This window comes from Sceloporus occidentalis, unplaced genomic scaffold (genome assembly GCF_023333645.1).
Source record: "Sceloporus occidentalis isolate IW3139 unplaced genomic scaffold, rSceOcc1.0.p SCAF_2, whole genome shotgun sequence".
In the NCBI taxonomy this organism is placed as follows: domain Eukaryota; kingdom Metazoa; phylum Chordata; class Lepidosauria; order Squamata; family Phrynosomatidae; genus Sceloporus; species Sceloporus occidentalis.
The window spans coordinates 76,284,189-76,308,272 of NW_028316982.1; the positions used below are offsets into that span (position 1 = coordinate 76,284,189).

Here is a 24,084-nt window from a genome sequence, read left to right on the forward strand (position 1 = left end):
ATGAAAAAAATTGCAGCCTTCAACTGTGAACTGTCACTTGTGTGTCTTCAAGTCATTTCTCATTTATGGTGACCCTAAGCAAACCTATCATGGGATTTTCTTGGCAGAATTTGTTCACAGGAAGTTTGCCCTTGCCTTCCTCTGAGGCTGAGAGAATGTGATTTGTTCAAGGTTACCCACTGGGTTTCTATGGCTGACTAGGGATTGGAACCGTGGTCTCCAGAGTCCTAGGGTGCATCTAAACTGTAGGAATGATGCAGTTAAAAACCACTTAAAGTATCATTGCTACTTCCTATGAGATCCTGGATTTTGTAATTTTCAAGCTCTTTAGCTTTCTGTGCCACAGAATGTTGGTGCCTCACAAAACTACAAATCCTAGGATTCTGTAGGAAGGAGTCATGACAGTTAACTTGGTATCAAACTGCATTATTTCTACAGTGTAGATGCACCTCTAGTCCAGCACTCAGAACACTACACCATACTGGCTCTCAGAAGTATCACTACCAGTCAGTATTGACAATATTGGGCTAGATGGTCCAATGGTGTGACTGTTTCCATATTTTAAGAGGGAAATAAGCACATGACTAACATTGCTACTGAAAATGTGGGTATTATCTTCTTACTTGTAGTGAGTTGTGCCTTATGTTGCTCTAGTCTCTATAGTTCTTTTGGCTTACATGTGAAATGTTCACATTAGAATCAATAAACTCTGCAAAAGAGAGAGAAAAAAAGAAAGCCAATAGAGTAAGGAAAGCTTCCTTATTAGCTAGACTTGGATTCTTGTTTGGGGACTAGGCTTACTGAAGCCTGACAGGTACCCCTGCAGACAATAGTGATGACGTTTGGGCTGATACAGTTCTATATCTTGTAGTTCCCTTCCTTTAACCCCTTCTTTGGAGTTGGAATGAAACGATGCTTTTGGTGCAAACCATCAATTGTGTTCATACAAAATGCTGATCTAGAATCCTAGAAAAACATAGTTTATTCTTCACTAGCAGATGCATACTGCCTCATCACTCTTGTTTGGCTCCTCCAGTCTTACCGGCGGATGCGGCTAAACAAACCAGGAATTTGCCAGCATTAAAAAGACGTAAATGTTATGCAAGGACTTGGATTTGGGTTGCTGCTTCCTTAACTGAATCAAACACAACTTCAAGTGCCATTTTTCTTTCTTTTCAATGCACTTCTCCTCCTTGATGGCAAGGAGAAAGGGTGGGGACAATTTCAGATTTCTGAAATCATCTTTTGTCTATCAAGTTAACAGGAACATAGCCAGGGTTTTGGGAAGGGGGAGATCCAGAGAAGCTAAGAGCTGGAATATTGAGTTAAAATCCCCAGAAAGTCCCCGTAATGTTAATATTAAGGGGTTATATAACAATAAACCAAAATATTCATAACCTTGGTGATGGTTAATAAATAGCCTACAATTTTGGGTGAATAAAGCCATTATGACAATGTGGTAAAATAAAAACAATAAAAAACTATAACAAACTTCTTCATTAAGAAGAATTAAGTATAGTAGTGTGACATACAGGCACTTTACTAGTCTTGTAAGGTTAAAACTTGTTCAATATTATGCTGTTAATATATTAATATTATTAATTAATTAATTAATTAATTAATTAACTAACCCAGAGCTGCTTTGGGTCCCAATCTGAGAAGAAAAATGGGATGCAAAAACCACCACAATTATTATTGTTGTTTTCGTGTTTCTCCCTGGGTTGGAGCCCTCTAACTAGGAAAACTTGCCCCCCTTCAAGCCTTTAAGTGACCCTCTTTCCCCCTGTCCTGCCTTCCAAAAAGGGGGGTGCTCTTTTCCCACCCCCCCAAAAAACGCTGCAAAATGTTTGCAACCTGTTTGACAATCTTTCCCCAATCCCTGGCTTTGGGGCAGGAGAAAGGGAGAGGGAAGGGAACAAACAATGTTACCTGCCCTCCCTCCTGACCATCCCTCCCTCAAAAAAAGGCACCAATTCTGGGGAGGGAGGGAAAATGTAAAGATTTATCTCCCCTTCACAGTGACTGCACAGGAAGGGTGGGTGGAGTGGAAGGAAAGAGTCCCTTCCCTCCTTCCTTCCTTCCTTCCTTCCTTCCTTCCTTCCTTCCTTCCTTCCCTCCTCCTCCTCCTCCTCCTCTTCTCCTTCTGCAGGAACGGAGACTTTTCTACCAAGGAGCAGAAAGAGAGGGAAAAAGGGGGAAAGTAAGGGAAAGAACTGTCGCAGAGAGGGAGGCCCTGCCCCACTCCTACTCCCTCTCTTTCAGTGAGTGCACTCCCGATGGGAGGAGGAGGAGGAAGGGACGTGAATGTGCCCACACCCCAAGGGGGGGGGTCCAGACCCCACGGACCCCCCCCCCCCCCGGCTACGTCCCTGATTTTAAGTATACTGGGCCTTCTGTACTACACTCTTCCATCTCTCCATTAACAACTCATATTATATCTAATCTAAATTCCTCTCCTCCCGGCACTTTCCACGTGAGGTTCTGTAGATTTGCAACATATTTTGATATGGGTAATAACCCTAACCTAAAATGACCTAGAAAATATATCATATTTTAAAGTAAATGCTGCCTTATATAGCACGCACTAGAACTTCTCCATGACATAGTGAAGAATTTTTTTTGTCAAAGATATGGGATAAATGGGAAAATTGGTCATCAGATTTAACCCTGGGGAAAAAAAACCCTCTGTCAGACTATGGGAAAGCACTTGTCTGTACATATAAATAGGTCTTTTCTTAGCTTCTATTCCTTCAAATTGACACAGACCACTCTCAGACTGACCTTTCCAACACTGTAAAGTTTCAGATCAATCTGCTGAGACATTTTAAAAATATAAGCTATAGAACATACAGCCTTCTATTTCTTGTCATAATGGAGGAATACAGTACCACCAGCTCTAACTAACTGCTGCAGTGGTCCTATAATTACAATATGTTTGGTCTGTCAAAGTCAGTCACATGTGGCTAAGAGCAATTAGTTAGAGTTTGCCAAATTTTTAGTTTTTTGTGGGGTTTTTGGGCTAGTATAGCTAAATGTTTTTGAAAAGGCACATGCAAATTGCCATTCATCTGCAGTAACACTGCAGCAATTTTGTTGCATTTATTATAAAATCAGGGCACAGCAGAAAGAAGAGGCCACCAGCTGGCATGAATTGATAGATCTCATTTGACATCCACAGTGTTCTGCAATGCACACCAGTTGGAGTTTATTGTTCAGAGAAGAATGATAGCCTAGCTAGGAGACCACCATCCAAGGCCAGGAATTAATTCTAGAAAGAGCAAATATTGAGAAAAGAGAAAAACAAGATGTCTTCCACGAAAGCATAAAGTGATTTTGCCTATGGTATCCTCCAGATGCAGCCCTCAGGCTAGGAACTGCTTTGATATAATATGTTCATACATCACCAGGGAGAGCAATGTGAATAATGTAATGCCAGAGGTGGGTCTGATCATGAGGATCTTTATTACATAGTCTATGTGGAAAGTGGGCCCAATTGTCCCCACCAATGTGGGAGCATCAGGAAGCTGGGAAAAGTTACTTTTTGGACTACAGGCCAGTTATGCTGGTTGGGTATTTGTGGAACTATAGCCTGAAAGGGTAATATATCTAAGCTTTGGTACATTCTTCACACATGGATCCAGCTCTATGTGACTGCATGATGAAAAAACAGCTACTGTATAGTTGAAGACTGCTTGTGAAGGGCATCTCTTCAAACAGAGGCTCAGTTGAAAGTCCTTATGGTAGAACTAGTATTAATCTAACAGCAGGAGGGAGGGATGGCTGATTGAAATTATGGCTATATATTACACTTCTCAGCAGTTAGATCCTGCATTAAAAGCATGGTTGGTTAAACTTTGCTAAGTAAAACCGCTACCCCAAAATGTAGTCAAAACTGTGTAACGTGTAGTTATTTGCTAAGTGAATTAATGGCCAAGTATGCAATTGAGTCTATTTGGTGTTTGTATAAATTTCTTTCTAACAATTCTGTGCTAATTGCATCAAATGATGAACATCCAGACCGCATTTGTCTTCTGTGTTTCTCCTGCCAGAAGTACTGTCATGGTTCAAAAGATGATGGAAAGTGATTCCCCTGAGTAAGCATGGAAGACGGTATATGATAAACTGCAATTCACCAAGATGTCCACCCCTGTACATCCTCTCGAGCAATGCTTGGAAGAGTGTGCCCCGACCAAGGTGGCTCTGTAATATAGATTGTTTGAATTAGGCATCACACTCAGCTGAAGCTGAAGTAGACTGAGTAACACTTTCCTATAATCATGGAATCCAATTTATTACTGCCAAACAGAAAGCACAAAGGTCATTTTCCCACTTTAGAATTTCTGAATCATTTAGTAGCTAATTTGTAATGATAATTACTGCAGTATGATGTGTAATTAGTTTGAGGTCTGTTCTTCCTCATCTGTTAAAGAGGAGTGAGAAGGGAAAATATGTCTAATCTTGGGCCAAAGTGGGAGTAGTCAGAATAGAATGCTTTAGTGTGGTGCTCTTAAACCTTGAGATTCAATTGTGTTTTTACACATTCATCATACTGAATCTGTAGGAACATAGGGAGCTGCTCTATATCAGGTCATGTCATTGCTCCTTCAAACCTAGTGGTCCTCAGGGTTTTTTTCCATTCTCTTCTATAAGGTTTGACAAATTTGCAGCGTTTTGCAATTTGCAAAGCCTGGGACATTATAAATGTAGAACATACACTGATACTGACACATAGTGTGTCCTATTCACACATAAAGATGAATGGAGCTGTAGCTACAACTCTAAAGCCACATGGTGTAGTACTTTTAAAACAAAGTCAAGATTCAAAAGCAGTGTGCAATATGATGTTGGTAGGGGTGGATCGAAGGGTAGCAACTGCTCACAGAAAAAAAATGAAAATTTCTACTGAGTTAGTACAATCCACATTTGTTAGCCTGTTAACCTGTTAGCATTTCAGATTCTATATTATACAGATCCATTATATCTTCTCCTTTTTCTCTTCCAAGGTTAGTGCCCAAATACCTGCAAAGGGCAAGTTAAACTCTAAAGCTTGAATCGTATTGTTAGCCTCGAACAGAGCAGACTCACTGAATCAATTGAATTTACTAATACATTAACCCACTATTCAGCAACTGAGTAAATAGGTTGACTTTAGTAATTTTAGTTCTAAACATAAACAACTGGACTATAGACTCTTCATTATGAGGGTGTCCCAAATTCCTGGAAGCATATGTACAAGCACCTGCATGCATAGAAGCTTAGACAGCGCAGACACCCATGCCAAGTCATGGATGCAAGGACTACTCACAACAAAGCCCTGTTCTACAGTAATGGGATGGATGACCCTTTATCATTGACAGCTCTTGGATTAAAGGAATTGGGTGGGGTAGTAGCTCACCATGAAATGGTGTTAAGGGAGGAGGCACTCCTGCTTTATCTATTGACCTTGTGCCCACTTGATACCCCATGGGGTCTCTTCTAACTCTATGATTCTATATAAGAGTATTTTGGAGCCTTTGGAACAAACTAGATAAGCTGTGGGAGGTTTGCTATCATTTCTCCAGTTGGCACTGGCTGTGTATATTTGATTGTTGGGTCTGTCTTCCATTTCCTTCTCAGTGAAAAGAAGAGGCACTGTTCAAAACAAACCTTCTTTGCCTTCATCCTCTTCAGACTTTTTTTTTTTTACTGTTCATGCAATGGCATTGAAACACAGTTACATAATGTAATGTAATAAAATGTCTCTGTTGAATGATGCAGAACAAAAAGCATAGAAGGTCTATGAGAAGTATATTGTATCTCATTGAAAAGAAATAGATTGGTCCTAGATTTATGGCATTCTGACACCATCCTGGCCCTCAGCTTTGTGTACATAACAGATACATATTTCAGTAAGCGATCACTTTGAACTGCTGTCTGTCTCCTCTTCATTATTATTAGCTTTATCCTGTTGATAGTACTTGGCTTCTTTGTTGTGAAGAAGCCAGTTCCACCCAAATACGACTTTTTTTGGGGGGGGGGAAGCTGGGAGATAATGGCATCTGCTTCAGGGAAAAAAAGATTATGTGGAAAGCATTGCAATGAACTGTCATCACCATGATGTTAAACTTCACTTTTATAGCAATAACAATAGCAGGTATATTTCTATTCTAACTGTGAACTAGCACTCCCTAAGTGGTAAGCCAATTGCCTCCAACAAGTTGGGTACTCATTTTACTGACCTACGAAAGGATGGAAGGCTGAGTGGACCCTGGCGCTCTGCCTGGGATCGAACTCACAACCTTGTGGCTGCAGTACTGGCATTTAACCACTGCACCAACAAAGCTTCTAGTTGTGATTACCCCTCACAATGTGTCTATGGATAATGACTACAGCTGCTTGTATATGCACTGAATGGGTAATCCAAAATGGTGGTCATGGAGAAAAATACTGCACACTGTTGATAAATCTACTTTCAAAATTCATGTTTGCTCTTTGAACTCACGATGAGCACATGCAGATCATTGAAGCTGCTGCCATCTGAAATGTGGTGCTGGAGTAGAGTTGTATAGGTCATCAACTGCCAAAAATCAACTGCATGCTGTGCTCCACCAGAAAAATCCATTTCACAGGCTCGAAGGATACATCCAACATCATCAATGCACTTGTTGAAAGCATGGATGAGTCCTTCTTGAATCTTCATTCGCGAAGTAAAGCCAAGACTACCAATAAAGACAAATAAATGGTTCTCAGTGGAAATTAAGCCTGAACTATTACTAAAAATGACGAGAGAGTGTCATAATTTGGACATATCAAAAGACAACATGAGTCACTGGAAAACATGATAATGCTTGTTAAAGTGAAAGGCACTAGGTAAAGAAGAAGAATGCACTCCAGGTATTGAGTTAATCAAGGAAGCCATGGCCCTGAATTTGCAAGACCTGAGCAGATCTATTGATGACTGGGGTTCACAGAAAACCTAGTGTAAAGGGGAGTGAGAGCCAAATTATAAGGAGCCAAGGAGGGCCTGTACTTTGCACTTCTACCAAGAGAGAATAAATTTTGTTTGTTGTTAACATCAGACCATTTGCCCTGATGCTGTTGAAAAAACCATATTGTACCTTGCCATCTGTCACAGACAAAGCCATATTATGATCCTGTTCTTCTTACAGCAAGGATCCCGGCAGGGCTGAAATTAGGTTAAGTCATTAAAAGAATAAACTGTTTTTCTCCTCAGTTTTATTCTTCTTCTCCTGCTGATAGGACAGTTGGTTCTCAAGGTCTCTTGAGTTGAGGAGGCCTCTAAGTCCCAGTTCAGTGAAAAAGCAGCAGGTGGACATGGCAATAACAATGTTATGTCCCACTGGCAGCTTCTTTCTATTAGGAATGTATCTTCCTAAAAATTCTGTGGACAAGCCAATTACTGTTATCTTGTTTGCTGTGGTCTCAGGCTGTATTAGCTTTAATTGTTCTCATTTTTAATTAAATTGTTTTCTTTCTTTGACACAGAGAAAGGAGTCTGTCTTCTGGCCTTTATCCAAAGTCTGTCATGGCCAACATACAAAAACATGAAATGCTCAACAGAGGGAGCTAGAAGCTTCCACTAGTTCCTCAAAGAAGAACCACAAATTAACCCAAATGAGTTAAAATCCATGACAAGGTTTCCCTACTGATGTCAGCAAAAAGTTTTTCAGCTCCCTAAAGATAGAACAAATGCAGATGGTGGTTGCCAAGGGGGACATTACGGGTTGAGATGCAATGATGGTTTCAGTTAAATTAGAATTAGAACGCATTCCAAAACTGCTGGCACAATACACAAATGCTGAAATTTCTCATTAAGTTAGCCCAGTTAATCAACATTTTCTAATCATGGTTTTCCTACTTCATTTTCAAGTGATTATTTCTGCAAAGTATTTTGTGAGCAGCATCTTGTTGTCTTCTGTGTTGTTAAGTGTGTGACGGGAAGCTTTGCCCTACTGGTGCATTTTCCAAGGCTCCTTAGCTGACAATCATAATCAGTATGATGAGTTTTAATTAGACAAGGTATTGACAATATTTACAGAAGCACCAGGCATTTTTATTGATTTAAAACTACCCAGTAAGTAGGCGTGGAAGTGAAATATGCCCTCTTGCTTCAAACACATACACACCAAAATTACCTTCTTTCCACAAGTCAGGAAAATTTCTCTATGTAAATTATCCCATAATTTTGGATTTTCTTCTTCTTTGAAGTACAATACCTGTGGAATTTATCTAAAAATATTTATTCCAAGATTGTGAGTGCCCATTCTCCAGTCTCCTTTCTGGCACAAATTCTAGAATGCATCTTTATTAATGTTTATCCTAGCATTTCAACGTAGCTGTAGTAAGGCTATGTAGTGAGTATGTATGAAACAATCTTCAAGAGATATTTGCTTGTTTGAAATAGCTTAACATGGAAAGTGAGCTGTTTTCTCAACATCACTTCATCTAGCCAGAATGACTAGAGCCAATACATACTTTATTTTCCATAGGTCTTGCTTGAATTAAACTTAAATGGGAGCCATGTAGCCCTCCTGATAAGGTCGGACTGCATCTCCCAACATTCATCACCATTGCCTGGTGCTGGCCAGTGCTGCTGGCCAGTGCTGCTGGGAGTGGTAGTCTAAGTATATGTGGAGCATTACGCAACTCCCACCCTTAACTAAAGCAGCATAGGACAGTTCTGTTACACATAATATCTTTTGGAATTTAGGAATAGTCATTTGCTTTGCTTTAGTAGATGTCTCTCCCATCACATGTGTTTCTTTCCTTGGGTAAAGGATGTGGACACTATCACCCCTTCCATGGTTTCCACTCAGACTCTCCTGTAGCTTCAATGTGGGGTGGGCAACTTTGTAGGAATGGGATCCATCTCTCATAGCCCCATAGACTGCATCTGTTTCACCTGTCATGACTGGAGGTGACATCATGCCACTTCCCATTTCATTTTTGGCCATTTTCCAGTCATCTTTTGGCTATTTTGTGTATTTGCATACTCATTTTGTGTGTGGGGACGGGTCAGGGTTGTGAGGGCAAAATGTCACATTTTGTAGTGGTTTGGATGAAAAAATGCTTGCAATTTTTAAATGCGGTGAGTAGGGTCTTGCTTTAAGCAAAAGGGGGGAAATGCTATGTGACACTGTAGAGAAGATAGAAGTTCCTTGGTGTCCTGAGATTCATAAAGTTGGGATTTTAATATATAAATTGCTCCAATATATATCTGTTAAATAATGTAGAGCAGTCAAAATGCTGTATAGATGAGATCCTGAAACTATATAATTCAATCATCAATCATATGCAAAGTTACCTAATAGTCTTTTTGAAAACAGTGAGACTTCCTTCTGAATGAATTGTCCTGCAAAAAATTCACAAGGAACAGCAGCCTTCAACACAGCAGGGAGGAGGAATGTATTCTTAATACTTATTTATAACAAGCTGCTGCCAAGGTGTTTGACACTGTGCAAACATAACATTAAACATAGGTCCTTGCCCCAAAGGGGACTATGAGTCAACTGGGTTTTACCTTTCTCTAAGGGGGAGGATAAGAAATGAGAGGATTACACAGGTACAGTCAGAGGCCGAGATGCATTCATAATGCCAGTCAGTGAACCAAAGGACTAAATAGTCTCCCTGGGAGAGAAGGCTACTGCAAAACAGAGACGGTCAAGACATTTTGCTGCTCAAGGTATGCTTTTGCTTCAGACAAGGGGCAAGATTTCCTCTTCTGATCCCACCACCATTTCATATAATGCAGTTGCCTGCATTAGCAGTGGAATCTTATTTCACTGTGGTCAATAGGACAGATCTTTCCACCACACTAGAGGGCAGAAGGCTAGCTTAGGAGGTACTGGGTAAGACATGTGGCTTGCATGTATAACTCTGTCTCTTCTAACCTAGTGGTTCCCAAGCTTTGGTTTTCCATGTCTTTTGGACCTCAGCTGCGAGAAGCCCCAGCCAATTTGGCCAACAGTCAGGAAATGTGGGAGCTGAAGTCCAAATAACCTGGAAGACCAAGGTATGGAATCCACTGATCTAACCTATACATTCCCCAGCATCTGCTGTTTCACCAATGGTAGGGCCAGCTCTGATGGAGATAGGTTTTCAAGGGTCACACCTAAGAGAATATGGCAGATATATGATCAGAGCTTCTCACATATCCTGGAAAAAGAACACAAATGAGAGGCAAAGAGAAAGGAAACTGAATATGGGAAGTTAACATTTCCTCCAATATAGTTTTCCTAATTTAAATGATCCCATAGCTATTCTTCACTCAAGAAAACATGCAGGTTTTACATTCATAATACAACTACATGAATGAAAAAAAAAATTTGAACATGCCTTCATAGTTTAAAATGGGCAGAAAGGGAGAAAAAAAGGAAAGACAATAAATTATTACAGTACAGAGTAAAGTAATTAACAATAAAGACTGAAGTTGACTTTATATCAAATATATATGATATAATATATATGATAATATATATGATATTAAATATGATGTAAAGAATAACAATGTACTAATTCTAATGAAGTTGTCTGCTATTTTGGAACACCACATTTTCAATGTCTCTTCTGTCCCACTATTACAAAATAGCCTGTGTCATGAGAGTGAACATTGTTGAAATATAAGTTTTTGTTACAAAGCAATTCACAGTTGTAAACTAAGTCTGGAGCTATCAAAATTAATTTAAAATTTGCCATAATAATAATTAATAATAATAATTTGTTTTATTTATATACCGCTATTCCAAAGATCATAGCGGTGAACAGCAAGTAAGCTAATTAGCAAGTAAGCTAATTTGCCCCCAACAGTCTGGGTACTCATTTTAGCGACCTTGGAAGGATGCAAGCCTGAGTCGAGCTTGGGTCCTTTTGCTGGTCTTGAACTCGCAACCTTGTGGTTTTGAGTGAATGGCTGCAGTACAGGCATTTAACCACTGCGCCACCAGGGCTCCATTGCGCCACCAGGGCTCCATAAGTATGGATGGGTTGAGGACTGTGCTCTAAATTGGAAGGCACTTCTAGGGATTTTCTGTCAGATCTGTGATTGACTCAATTGTCACCTTTTTAAAAGAACTATTATCATTTAGATTCAGACTGCAAAAACATTGTACACTGATACAAAGCATGTCATTTTTTTAATCAAAGAGGAATTGCTTGCATACATTTCTGTTTGCTTAGAAATCTCAGTATTTGATCATTTTAATGATGTTTGGTCGGTAGTCATTAGACTGGATCATATAAAAGAGAAGCTGCAAAAGAAATAGGCGTGACATGGAGATAACAAGGAAAGTCACTAACTTTTGCAGTTCCAATGAATTTCAGCAACAAATTCGCAACTCAGCTCATAATTAGCTTATTTGGGCACCACTCATCTGAAGCCTTACCTACTGCCAGTTTTTCTCCTCTGTTTTTCCCTAGAAATACTTTGTGAGGAATGGGATTAGAGAAATTGACATTAGCGAAGGAGGGGGGACAGAAAATTCACAAAGGATTTAAATACAGTTATAATTGTCTGGTCACGATCATTTTCGGTCCTGAAATTTCAGAGCACAAACCTGAGACTTAGGGTGCGTCTACACTGGATGTTTAATCCAGAGCCAGTCCAAAGCATTATGCCCCAGACTAGCTCTGAACTGAACCACTGCCATTGCTTCCTCTTAACTAAAGCAACTGCGTTCTTGTTGATCACATGCCTGGGTGTCCATTTCTGTCTTGAGCAGAACTGTTGGGATACAGGGCAGGGTTTATATGGAGTTCCTGTCCACAAGGAAGCAGTGGCAGAGGCATTTCTGAAAATAGGCCTCCCCCTTCCCCTGCCCTGCTCAGTACAGAGAAGGGGGATGGCATGTCTCTTGGCATGTGGACAATGGACTGGGATGAATTAGACCCTATCCAGTTGTCCACGTACCAAAAGGACCGGAGGTCACTCCGGGGTTTCTGGAAAACACTGGGATTCCTCCTGACTTTGATTAGTTTGGAGCAAAGTCAGGTCCAGAGTCAGAAACTGTGATATCTCCCCAGAGATAGCTCTACATCATGAGGATTGCCAGCAACGGTGACAGAGGGAATTGGATGTTTTTCCGTGGTGTAGACAGACTCCTAAAGATAGCCTTGGTAATATTACAGGGAGAAGGACCTGCCTCATTGAGCTACCCTGCTGATGTCACTGGGATAGTCCCTGGTGATGCCATTCAGTATGACACATTAAGTGTCAATCACTTAATTGACACATTAAGTGTCAATTGCATAGACCATGTCATTCACATCAAAAACAGGAAGTCTCACTAATGGGAAAATATTTATCAAATTATCCAAGCTCTGCATTGAACAGAATGAAAATTCAGAAAGCTTTCCTCAGCCCTGTTTTTAACACCTTTATGAGCACTGCTTTTAAGACATATCCATTGTAGTCTGATAAAAGGAACTTTTCCAAACCAGCTTTTAATGTGTTAATATGTATCCTAGAAATGGTAAAGCAGGCTTTATTTCAGATATTCTCCTTGTTCTGATTGCTTATTAAGAATCAGATTCAATGGCCAAGTAGCAATCTGTCAATAAGCTATGCAAAGCTTTTCTTTCATTATCATATCCTTTGGGGAAAGGTATTATCTTATCTGTCTGGCCTGAGAGACATAAATTAGTTAGGGTAACATTCAAGATTTTATAACAGAGGAAAATATCTTCCAAACCATTTCCAGGTCTCCTTTCTTCCTTTCCTACCTAAGCAAATAGGGCTTTGTGACAACAACAATTCTATGTATTACCTGCCACACCCCAAGGCTCAAGGCAAGGTGCAACATAAATTAAAGTCAAAACTCGTAAACATAGGACACATTCAAACTATTCAAGCATTAAGTTAAAAATACAACAATTTAAAATTCATAGTTTAAAATGATTGGGCAGGCCTGCCAGAAGAGATAGGTCTTTAATAGTCTTTTAAACCAGACAGCTTGTTTAGCTGTAGCATCTCTCTTGGCAGGTCATTCCACAGTCTAGGGGTGGCTGATGATCATGTCCTCTGGGTGACAGTTGCCAGTCTAATCTTGGATGGTTGAAGTAAATGTCCCCCAGAGGACCTGAGATTAAAGGGTGGATTATATGGGAGGAGGCAATCCCATAGGTAACCTGGATCCAAGCCATGTAGGGCTTGAAAAGTAATAAACAACACTTTGTAATTTGCCTGGAAACTAACTGGCAGCCAGTGGAGCGATTTTAATATTGCTGTGTTACTAGTTCACTTCTGGATGTACCAGTGATCAGTCTGGCTGCTGTCCTTTGAACTAATTGAAGCTTCCAAACTTGGTGCTAAAGTAGTTCAATTAGAGTGCATTTTAAAAGTCCAGTCTTGAGGTTACCAGCATGTGCATTACCATCTTTAGGTCTTCCGGTTCTAGGAAAAGGCACAGCTGGCATACCAGTTGAAACTGATAATAAGCGTTCCTGACTGATCTGGGCTGACATTTGGAGAGATGGATCCAGGAGCACCCATAAACTGTGAATAGAATCTTTCAGGGGGGGCTGTAATTCCATCCAGGACTAATTGACACAGGGACGTAGCCAAGGGGGGGGGGGTTCTTGGGGTCTGGACCCCCCCTTCCATTAGAAAAATGAATGTGTGTGCTGCTGCGCCGCCGCACCCAAGCCCCATTATAATGGTGGCACTTAGTCTGGACCCCCCCCCCCCTTCCTAAAATCCTAGCTAAGTCCCTGATTGACACACCTCCAAACCCAGGTTAAGACCCCTGAAAATAAGTACCTCTGTCTTCTCTGGATTCAGTTTCAATTTGCTTTTCTCAATCCAGCCCATTATCTCCCCCAGACATTCATTCAGAGGAGACACACTGTTCTTAGCTGAGGCTGTTTATGAATATAAAGTTTGGTTTCAGTTATTTCCTCTTCCAAAGAAATGCAGCGTTTGCATCTTATCTATTTTTGCAAGGCAATAAAAATCAATTTGATGGCATGGAAACAAGAAAAGACATGGAGACTTGGCAATGAGTCTATGAATGTGTGGGTTGGATGTGACCAAGTAAGGATCACATCACATATTTGTTTTTGTTTTTGTTTTTTAATTCCCATAGGCTGTCTGGGATTCTCAGCCTAGACTTAAGAGAAGTGGGAGGCACAGTTGCACATTTCTCACACTCCAAACAGGTCCTCCCTCTCCCTGCCCATCTCCTGACAGGAGGACTTTTGTTGTTGGATGGGTACAAGACAGTAAGGCATATCCTCCAGTATTTCACAGAGGAAAGCTGAGACACATGTGGCCAAGCAACATCAGATTGTGGTCAAGATTGCAAAAGGTATAAGTAAGGAAGAACAACCAAGCTCAGCCCACTTTTCCATCCATACCTTTTGCTATGGGAACTCAGTGACAGTGATGAGCAGACACATTTATGTTGGAAGAGATGAGGGTCAGGATCACAATCCCTTTGCTCACATATTAATGGGGACCAAAACCTGGAATCAACATATGGTCCTCCAAAACCTGGAACCAACATATGAATCTGTTATTTTGGTATCGTCCTGGCTCCAGTCTGTTATATGCAATTTTTCTCTTAATTAAAAGGCAGGTTCTGGGGAATGCCACTAGGTGTCTGTAGAGCAAACCCTGAGTTAGTCTTTTTTGGGCGGAGGGGGGTCTCCAATGATCTTTAATTCTGGATACAGTCATTAGAGAATTAAGAGCTAGATGATGTATCAGGTTCCTCTGATACTCTCTTAGTTTTGCCCACCAGGATTCTCTGTGCAGTGGCAAGCAAGACCTGGGAGGACAGGGAGGCAGAGGTGCAGCAGTCTATTGGAATATCCCTTTGACCAGACTCCTTCAGTCTGCAGGGTCTGAGTTTGTTTATTTAAAAGTGGGTACTCAGGGCAGGTTAGGGATTCTTTTAGTGTACTCTCCACCCTGCTGCTCATCAGTCTCCCTTCCTAAGCTAGCTAGGCAGGTCTTGTGGGTGATATTGGAGTTTCCACAGCTTGTGATGTTGGAGAACTTCAGCATCCATGCTGAGGATACCATGTTGGGAGTAGCTCAGGACTTCATGTCTGCTATGACAACTGTGAGTCTGACCAAATTGGTATCTGTCCCTCTCATGTTGCCAGGCACACTCTAGACCTTGTTTTTTGTATGGGGTGGGGTGGGAGGTTATGATGGTGATCTGTTAATGGAGGAGCTTTCTACAGTTCCCTTGTCATGAGCAGATCATGTCTTGGTCAGGTTTAGACATGCTGTGACTCAGAGCCTCTGTATGGATGGGGGAATCCATTAAAGTTTTCTGTCCTAGGAGGGCTATGGATCTGGATGGATTTTTGTAGGCTCTTGCAGAGTTTCCTGTCACCTTTGCAGGTGATCCTGTCAAAGCCCTTGTTGATCTCTGGAATAGTAAAATATCCAGGGTAGTCAACATGACTGCTCCTAAACATTCCTCCACAGAGTGGAATTAAACCAGCTCACTAGTTTTCTAAGGAGCTGGCCCCAATGAAGCAAGTGAGATGGAGACTAGAGTGATAGTGGTAGAGAGCTCAGAGTGAATCCAAAAACAATCTAAAATCTATCTGAAGGCCTATGGTGGGGCAATAACTGTAGCAAAAATAAGGCTTTTCTGGCAAACACTATTGCATCTGCACAGATCTTTTCAGCAGAGCTATTTCAAATGGTCAGGGCTCTATTACAATCTGGCCCAAAGAAGAACGTAAACCACTCAAAAGCCTACTGTGAAGAGTTTGCCCACCATTTCCTAGATAAAATCACTTGGATTTGCTCTGACCTAGGGTCAAAACAGACAGCTCTGAAGGTGTGGCTTGATGCCACCCTATTGAACGTTGGATTGGGGCCACAACAACCACATACCATAGCCCCAACCCGTCTTTTTTTGAGCCAACAAAAAACTGGCTTTTCCAGTGCCATGTTGTCTTTGCAGTCTTGTGGCACGTGTTGTGTAAACACCATGCCGCCAGAATGCAGTAAACCTCCTCCCCATGTGGTCAGGCAGGCTGCATGGTGCTGACTTTAGGGCGGCATCAGAGCATGATGCATCTAGCCAGTGCAAAAGGGCAGTCTGTTTTGCCCCTTAGACACCAGAGTTGATATAGTTCTGGTGACTGTCACCTTGGCCCCTGCCTGTCCAGTGTTGATGGATACTTTTCAGCTTGTTCAGCCTGAAGCTATGGACAGGATCTCTGGAGATATGAGAGCCAACACATGTGTAGTAGACCTTTCCCTTTCGCAGCTAATTAAAAAGGCCAGAGGAGCATTTACATTATTATTTTTCCAATGTGTTGTGCCTTCTCATGATGTGGCCAAAATATGACAATCTCAGTTTGATCACCTTCACTTCCAGGGAGATTTATGGCTTGATATGTTCAAAGATCCTATTTGTTTGTCTTTTTGGCTATCCACAACATCCTCAGCAATCTTGTCCAACACCACATCACGAATGAATTGATTTTCTTCTTATCTGCTTTCTTTAATGTCCACTTCTCACATCTGTGTATATTGATGAGGAATACAATGAGTTGGACAATTCTAACTTTAGTGCTCACTTTCATAGCCTTATTCTTTAGAATATTATCTAGCTCTTTCATGTCTGCCCTTCTGATTCCTAATATTCTTGTGATTTCTTGGCTGTAGTCTCCATTGGTATGGGAACTGTTTTAGTCTTTTGATTTCCTCAGTGTCTAGGATGAATGTATATAGGTCTTCTGTGATCATTATTTTTTCCCTTTATGTTCAGCATTAAGCCTATATACATTCATCCAAGACATTGAGGAAATCAAAATAGTATACACAGATTTTTTTTTTTACTTTTTAAAATAATTGTTTCAAGTCTGTGATGTTTTCTGCTAGCAGTATGGTGCCATTCTCATATCTTAGATTGTTAATGTTCCTGATGGTATCCAGCTCTGTTCCCTTTTTTCCCACCTAATTCCAAGGAAACTGTTTCTGTGCTCAACCAGTGCCTGACACTTGTAATGGACTGGATGAGGAAAAATAAATTGAAGCTTAATCCAGACAAGATAGAGATGCTTCTGGTCAGGCAAAAAACAAACAAACAAAAAACTGAAACAAAAACAAAACACATATCTGGGAATAGCGATTCAGCCTGTGTTAGACAGGATCACTTTCCTCCTGAAATGCAGCCTTGCAGTTTGGTGGTACTCCTGGATTTAGCTCTGAGCCTGTAGTTAGCTCTGAGCCAGCAGTGACTAGGAGTGCTTTTGCATTAAAGCTAATGCTTCAACTGTGCCCTTTCTTGGAGAAGTTAGATCTGGCCATGGTGGTATATGCCTTGTTTACATTCCATTTGGATTACTGTAGTGTGTTCTACATGGGACTGTTTTTGAAAAGTGCTCAGAAACTGCAGTCAGCTTACTAACTGGGGCTGGCTACACAGAGCACACAATTTCCTTGTTGCAACAGCTCCATTGGCTGTCACTCTCTTTTTGGGAACAATTCAAAGTGCTGCTGATGACTTACAACACCCTATATGGCTTGGATGCAGGTTATTTGAAGGATTTATGAGTCCATGAAAGTGCTAACATAATCTGGAGATACCCTCCCTAGAGATGCCAGGATGGCCTAATCCTTGCTCTCCTTCCAATGGTATGTCAAAATGTTTCTGTCCCATCTAGGGACAAACTAACTACAGTTGGGCTTTTAATGCTGCACAGTTCTGCTTTAAGGGTGGTATATAGTTGTCTAATGCATTTTAATATTTTAATTGTTTTAATTTCATGAATAGTTTATTTTTAATTATATTTATACTTTTATTAATGTTTCTGTATTGTTTTTAACCTATATTGTTATAAAGCCTCAAGTCAGCCTTAGCTGACTTGAGGCTCATTATCTGGAGAGAAGTGGGATAAAAAATGAATAAAATCATCATCATCATCATCATCATCATCATCATCATCATGGTAGCCGATACAGGGTTCCAGCTGCTGTCCTTTGGCCCAGCTTGAATTGAGAGTCAAGTAGTCTAATTTGGTTTCTGATCATGGAATGGAAGAAGACATCATTTCGTCCTTTGCACAGAGACAGAAAAATGTCTTAGACCAGCCCAATATAGTGGTTAAGTTCTCATAAACAAGTCCTACTGAAATTAATGAACACAGCTTCCATTCATTTCCATGGCCTTACTTGAGAGATGTTTTTCAGTCTTCAAAGAATGCTTGGTTTGATACACTTGGCTCTGATTTGACTTCCTTTCATTTTATTCTGCTTAACAGCCTGGCCCTATGCAGAAATGAGTCCAATTGAATTCAGTGGTTATTGCGTTGCTTACTTCAAGGAAACATTTTTACTGTAGGCATATTTGGGAGTAAGTTACATTGAACTCAGTGAGACTCATTTCTCACTAGTGATGCATAGGATAGGATCATTCTAAATGACTGATAAATTCATTTGTGGTGATGGTGCATAAAGTCTAAGAGAAAAATCCAATTGTTACTCCCAATTGGAGCAGATCTATTGAATCAATGGGAACCTATTAAGTCAACATTTGTGTATGTTTTATTGATTCAAACGAACACTCTAGCTGGGACTAAGAATTGGATTTAAGCCTTTGAATCTGAAGAATACTTTCCTAAACAAAATGAGTCCTGTATTCACTTTTTAAAATTAGTTGTGACATCCTCATCCTTGGAACTGTTAGTGGCTGAAAAACTGAGTCCACAAAGCAAATGCTCAGCAAAGCAAACTTTAATTCATTATAAATGACAAAGAAAAACTAAGAGCTGAACTAAATATATATAAGAAGGCCATGTTAAGAGCAAGCTACTGTAGCTGCATTTTGTTGCTAAGCAGATTCCCTACGGTTGTGAACCTACCTGGCACCCAAGGCTTCTACATATACCCAGAGCAATTAATTAACTTTGCACTGTAAATGATCCTTTGCAATTACACCTACTAGCTCTTTTAAAAACTCCAAGGACAAACTAACCCCTAGGTTACTTCTTTTTCTTTAGGTGTGATCTCATGTTGTCACTATTCCAACAAGACTGATGGATCAAGTACAATTTTCTTTTCATTCAAATGTAAATAGAAAGCATTTCATTCCACTCATGCCGAGAATATTTATTATACTTTGTATAACTATGCCAAACATATAAAAATAGGATTATTTTTTAAAATAGAGATGCTTAAAAGTGATGCATACCCTAGACATAATTGACATAAAGAGTGCTTTAAATATTTTCATAGGGAGAGTGTTAGAAATGTTCTCTTCTTTGAGATCAATAACTCAGTTTTAACAGAGAATTAAGCAGCCTTTGTGGAAGACAAATAAATAAATCCCATGGAACCCTTGAACAGTTTAGAGCTATGAAAATACAGCTTGAATCCGAAATGATGGCAGAACTTTATAAATTGAAAGTTTGACTCCCATAAATAAATCAGGTTTGATGCTGATCCTTTTGATTTATGCTGCAGTTTTTGCCTTCATTTTGTAAAGAATATTTGCAGGAATGACTATGAGGATGGAAGATCCTCATCAGTTGTACCACACAGCCTAAGACATTTTTTAATGTATTTTTTTAATCAATGGGGGGAAATATCAGAAACCATCTGGGCACTTCAATTTGCTTTTTTGAAGTAGGAAGAAACTACTAGCACAATCTTAGGCATATCTATTCAAAAATTAAGCCATTGAATTCAGTAGTTTTTATTCCCAGGAAATAAGGATGCAATCTTTGACATAAGGATTATATTGTAAAGCTGAATTTCTGTTCTATCATGCTTAGGAGAAAATGTAATTGATGTGGTGGAACTTAATTTCAAGTAAACATTCATAGGATTTGGTTGTACCATGACAAAAATATACACGTTTAGGCTGGTATCCTGTAGAATCTCCTGGATATGTGAATAGTTACATTATTTAGATGCTTGCACAGGGAAGTACAAAACAACCTCTCATAAAAATGATTCTCCCACTGCATAATAACTTGTAAGCATATCTCTGCATCCTCACAACAAGAACATCAACCAGAACATCCTCAGGGTGGCCATTGGAACAACTAGGCAGCTATCAGCTATATTTCACCTTGGTCCACATAAGTATCCTGCAGAACTGAATAGGCTGTTGTCCTTCAACTGAAATTTTCTGGAATGACTGTACAATGCAAGGCAGAAATACAAATAGATATTGAACTCAGTAGTGAGTATGTGAAAACCAGCATAGTGTAATGACTTGAGTGTTAGACTATGAACCTGAGGGCCAGGGTTCAACTCCCTGCTCGAGCATAAGAATCCACTGGATGATTTTAGGCAAGTCCATAGTCTCTCAGTCTCAGAAGATGGCTATGGCAAATCCCAGCTGAAGAAACTTGCCAAGAAAATCCTGCAATAGTTTCACCTTATTATCAAAAATGACTTGCAGGCACACAACAACAACACAATTTATATGTAAGGAAAATAAAATAACTGTGATCATTCTTATAAAATGTATTGCATGCTTTTCTTAAACTTTTTTAAAAATAAAAATGCTTAAGCAAGGAACATCTAATGCATCTTATGAGAGAGGCCATAGAGTAACTTAATTTTTATGATGTGTTCCTTATTGGTTTATATTTGAGATTATTTTTTACATTGCTATTGCAGTACATGGAATTACTGTCACTTTACTTCACTGGTTAAGTTAATTTGCAAGGCTGTAATGGACATTTTATTTGGAAAATATTTTTGAGTGCAGAAGAGGATTTAATGAAGCACATGCAAAGACTGTATGTCGGTTTCCCAGCATTCTTCTTTATATTCAGCACAAAAGTGTTTTTAGATAATATGAAATACTGAAAATCCAAACTTTAATAAATATATCAATGGGTTCTTTGCTCTTCAAGACTAATGCAGGCATTGTTGCTGTTGTTGTGTGACTTCAAGTTGTTTCTAACTTATGGTGACCTAAGAAAAACCTATCACAGGGTTTTCTTGGCAAGTTTCTTCAGAGGAAGTTTGCATTTGCCATCCTCTGAGGCTGAGAGACAGTGCCCAGGGCCACTCAGTGGGTTTCATGGTTGAGCAGGGATTCAAATCTTGAGTCATTGTCCAACGTTCATACCTTATAAGTTTATCACACGGCACTTGAAGGAATGAAAACGGAACAGAACGGCATGGAATGGGGGGAGAATGGGTGTTACCACATGGGAGAATGCTGCTGATGCCGCCAGGAGTCCCCAAGCCATTACCCATCCGTTCCCCATCCATTCCTGGCAGCCAATTTAGAAGAATGGTTCAAAATCATTCTTCAAAATCGGCTGCCATGGAACGGATGGGGAACCACTTGGGGACTCCCAGTGGCATCGGCAGTGTTCTCCCATGTGGTAACACCTATTCTCCCCTCGTTCCGTTCTGTCCCATTCCTGTAAGTGTTGTGCCATAAACTTATTCGTTTAAAAAGCTTCTGACAAAGAAAATCCTTTCCTGCAAAGTCTTTTTTAAATCTCCATCCAGATCCTACCTTTTCCATTATTTCTTGTTTTGGTGGATGCTTTTTAAAGACACATTAGCATTGGGAGGATGGGATTCTGGGAAAGAATGAGATTCTACCCTAGCCAATCCCACTTCAGCTCTGTGTGCCTCCCTGCAATAGGCAAAGTAAAGAGAAGCAGCCTCTGGAATATCTTGTGGAGCATGTGTGAACAGAAAAACAGAGAGCCTGTTACAGACAGCCAAAATAAAGCTGCTTCGAGTCACAGTGGAGGTATGGTGTTTCAATGATGCATGCGTCCTAAGAGTCCAGAAGCTGCACCAAAGCCATGCTCCAGGCTGGTGCGTGGCTTTGGTGTGACTTCTGGACTCTTAGGATGCATGCATCATTGAAACACCATACCTCCACTGTGACTCGAAGCAGCTTTATTTTGGCTGTCTGTAACAGGCCAAAGGGAGAGAGCTGATAAATCATAGAATCACACAATCGTAGAGTTGGAAGAGACTGCAAGGGCCATCCAGTCCAACCCCCTTCCATGCAGGAAATCACAATCAAAGCATCCCCGACAGATGGCCATTCAGGCTCTGTCTGAAGACCTGTAAGGAAGGAGACTCCACTAAACTCCAAGGGAGTTTGTTCCACTGTTGAACAGCCCTTACTGTCAAGAAGTTCCTCCTAATGTTGAGGTGGAATCTCTTTTCCTGGAGCTTACATCCATTGCTCTGGGTCCTAGCCTCTGGAGCAGCAGAAAACAAGCTTGCTCCTTCCTCAATATGACATCCCTTCAAATATTTAAACAGGGCTATCACATCACCTCTTAACCTTCTCTTCTCCAGGCTAAACATCCCCAGCTCCCTAAGTCGTTCCTCATAGGGCATGGTTTCCAGACCTTTCACCATTTTAGTCGCCCTCCTTTGAACACGCTCCAGTTTCTCAATGTTCTTTTTTAATTGTGGTGCTCCCCAGCTCCCCACTGCATTTAAAAAATAAATAAAAACAGAGCTATAATTTTTGGTACAAAATTGTAAAACATAAGAAACGTGGAGAATTATGAAAGAAATAAAAGAAATTAGATGTATTTTGGAGTGGTTTCTACAAGGCTAAACATGCTTTCCTTTACTTTGCAAGGCTTACGTGACCAGGTTGTTTCATTTCATATCTATACACTGTTAATTTTAAACAAGAAGTTTGTAGGAACATACTGAACCATTATTTTTTTGTGGTACAGGAAACTCTTCTGTTCTTTCCATGTTATTTCTTCTTCTGGTACCATTTGTTGTTGTTGCCTCAGAGGGAAGCCGCCGCAGAACAAATACAATACACAGCTGTTGGAAGAAAAAAGGCCACAACTTTATTTAACACAACTATAACAACCAGAAATGTAGGGTTGGCTCTAATGCATGAGATCTGGATCTGTCATCCTTCAGCCCCTGACTGAATGGATGAACCAAGGTTCTTGGTCTCAGCCAAGCTTCGGGATGGCAAAGGATAGACTAGTTAAGCGCCCATCTGTTCCAATAATCGATCATGCGATTGATCGCATTTCTGCATATGCGCATCATTGCATCTCTATCCCTTATCAATGGGGAACGCTGTATCGGTGTTGCTCCCACAATGGCAACACTGCATCGCTCACAGCACCCCGTGTCCCCATTGGACTCCCGAACCAGTGCTACGCAACCCTGGAAACCACGCCCACCAGATCCGAGACCTATGCAACCGCTCCAAAGTTGTGACAGCAACCCTGCTCCCACAGAGGGTGGGTGGGTGGGTGGGTGAACCGAGCTGGCAATGGCGCCGGCCAGGGCGCCTTGTGGCCTTAAATAGGCCTGGGAACCAATGGGAGGCCAGGATGGGGCGGAGGACCTGCCTCCCGGCCTCCCCACCAATCCCAGGCGGTGCCACCTGATGATGGCACCCAATCGGGAGGCATGTCCACCCCCGGTGCCTTCTGGGAACTGTAGTCCCTGCCGGCATGGGTGGAAGTCCCTCCCTTTCCCCTTTCGCCGGCCAATCACGGCTCAGGTGGCCCTGTGCAAAGGTTTCTGGGGCCGTCCGAGCTGGGAGAGCGTGGGCGCTGGGCTGCGGGCTCTCCCTGAGCAGCAACCAGGACGTCCTGACAAGGTGGGCAGCCTCCTTGTTAAAGATATAATGCCCAGGAATACATCCACTTAATGTGTTCCTTCTGGAGGAGGTAATAGGCTGGATGAAGAAAAACAAATTAAAACTGAATCCAGGCACTATTAAGTTACTATTGGTTACTATTAAGGGTCCTAACCTGGATTTGGAGGTGTATCAACCAGTCCTGGATGGAAGACTGAAAGCCTATGTTTGCAAATTGGGAGTGTTCCTGGACCTGTCTTTCCAAATGTCATTCCATATATTTACAGTAAGGAGTGCTTATTATCAGCTTTGGCTGATACGTCAGCTGCACCCCTTCCTAGAATTGGAAGACCTAAAGATGGTAGTGCATATGTTGGTAATCTCAAGGCAATGCACTCTATATTGGACTACCTTTATATATATTTGGAAATTTCAATTAGTTCAAAACACAGCAGCTGGACTGATTGCTGGTACATCTAGGAGAAGTAATATTAGAGCTATGGATAATTGTAACTTGGAGCTAGTGGGAGGTTTATGTCTCAGACTGGAAAAAAGCAAC

At 40.9% G+C, this 24,084-nt stretch overlaps 1 long non-coding RNA gene across 1 annotated transcript in view; it reads left to right on the top strand.

The window, feature by feature from the left end:
- Window positions 1-17,383: 17,383 nt before the first annotated feature.
- The window catches only part of LOC149318570 (uncharacterized), a 110,785-nt gene continuing 104,084 nt past the window's right edge, over window positions 17,384-24,084 (top strand). The window contains exon 1 of the long non-coding RNA XR_016279819.1: window positions 17,384-17,602. This is a non-coding gene — a long non-coding RNA (uncharacterized LOC149318570). The remainder of the gene's footprint in view (window positions 17,603-24,084) is intronic.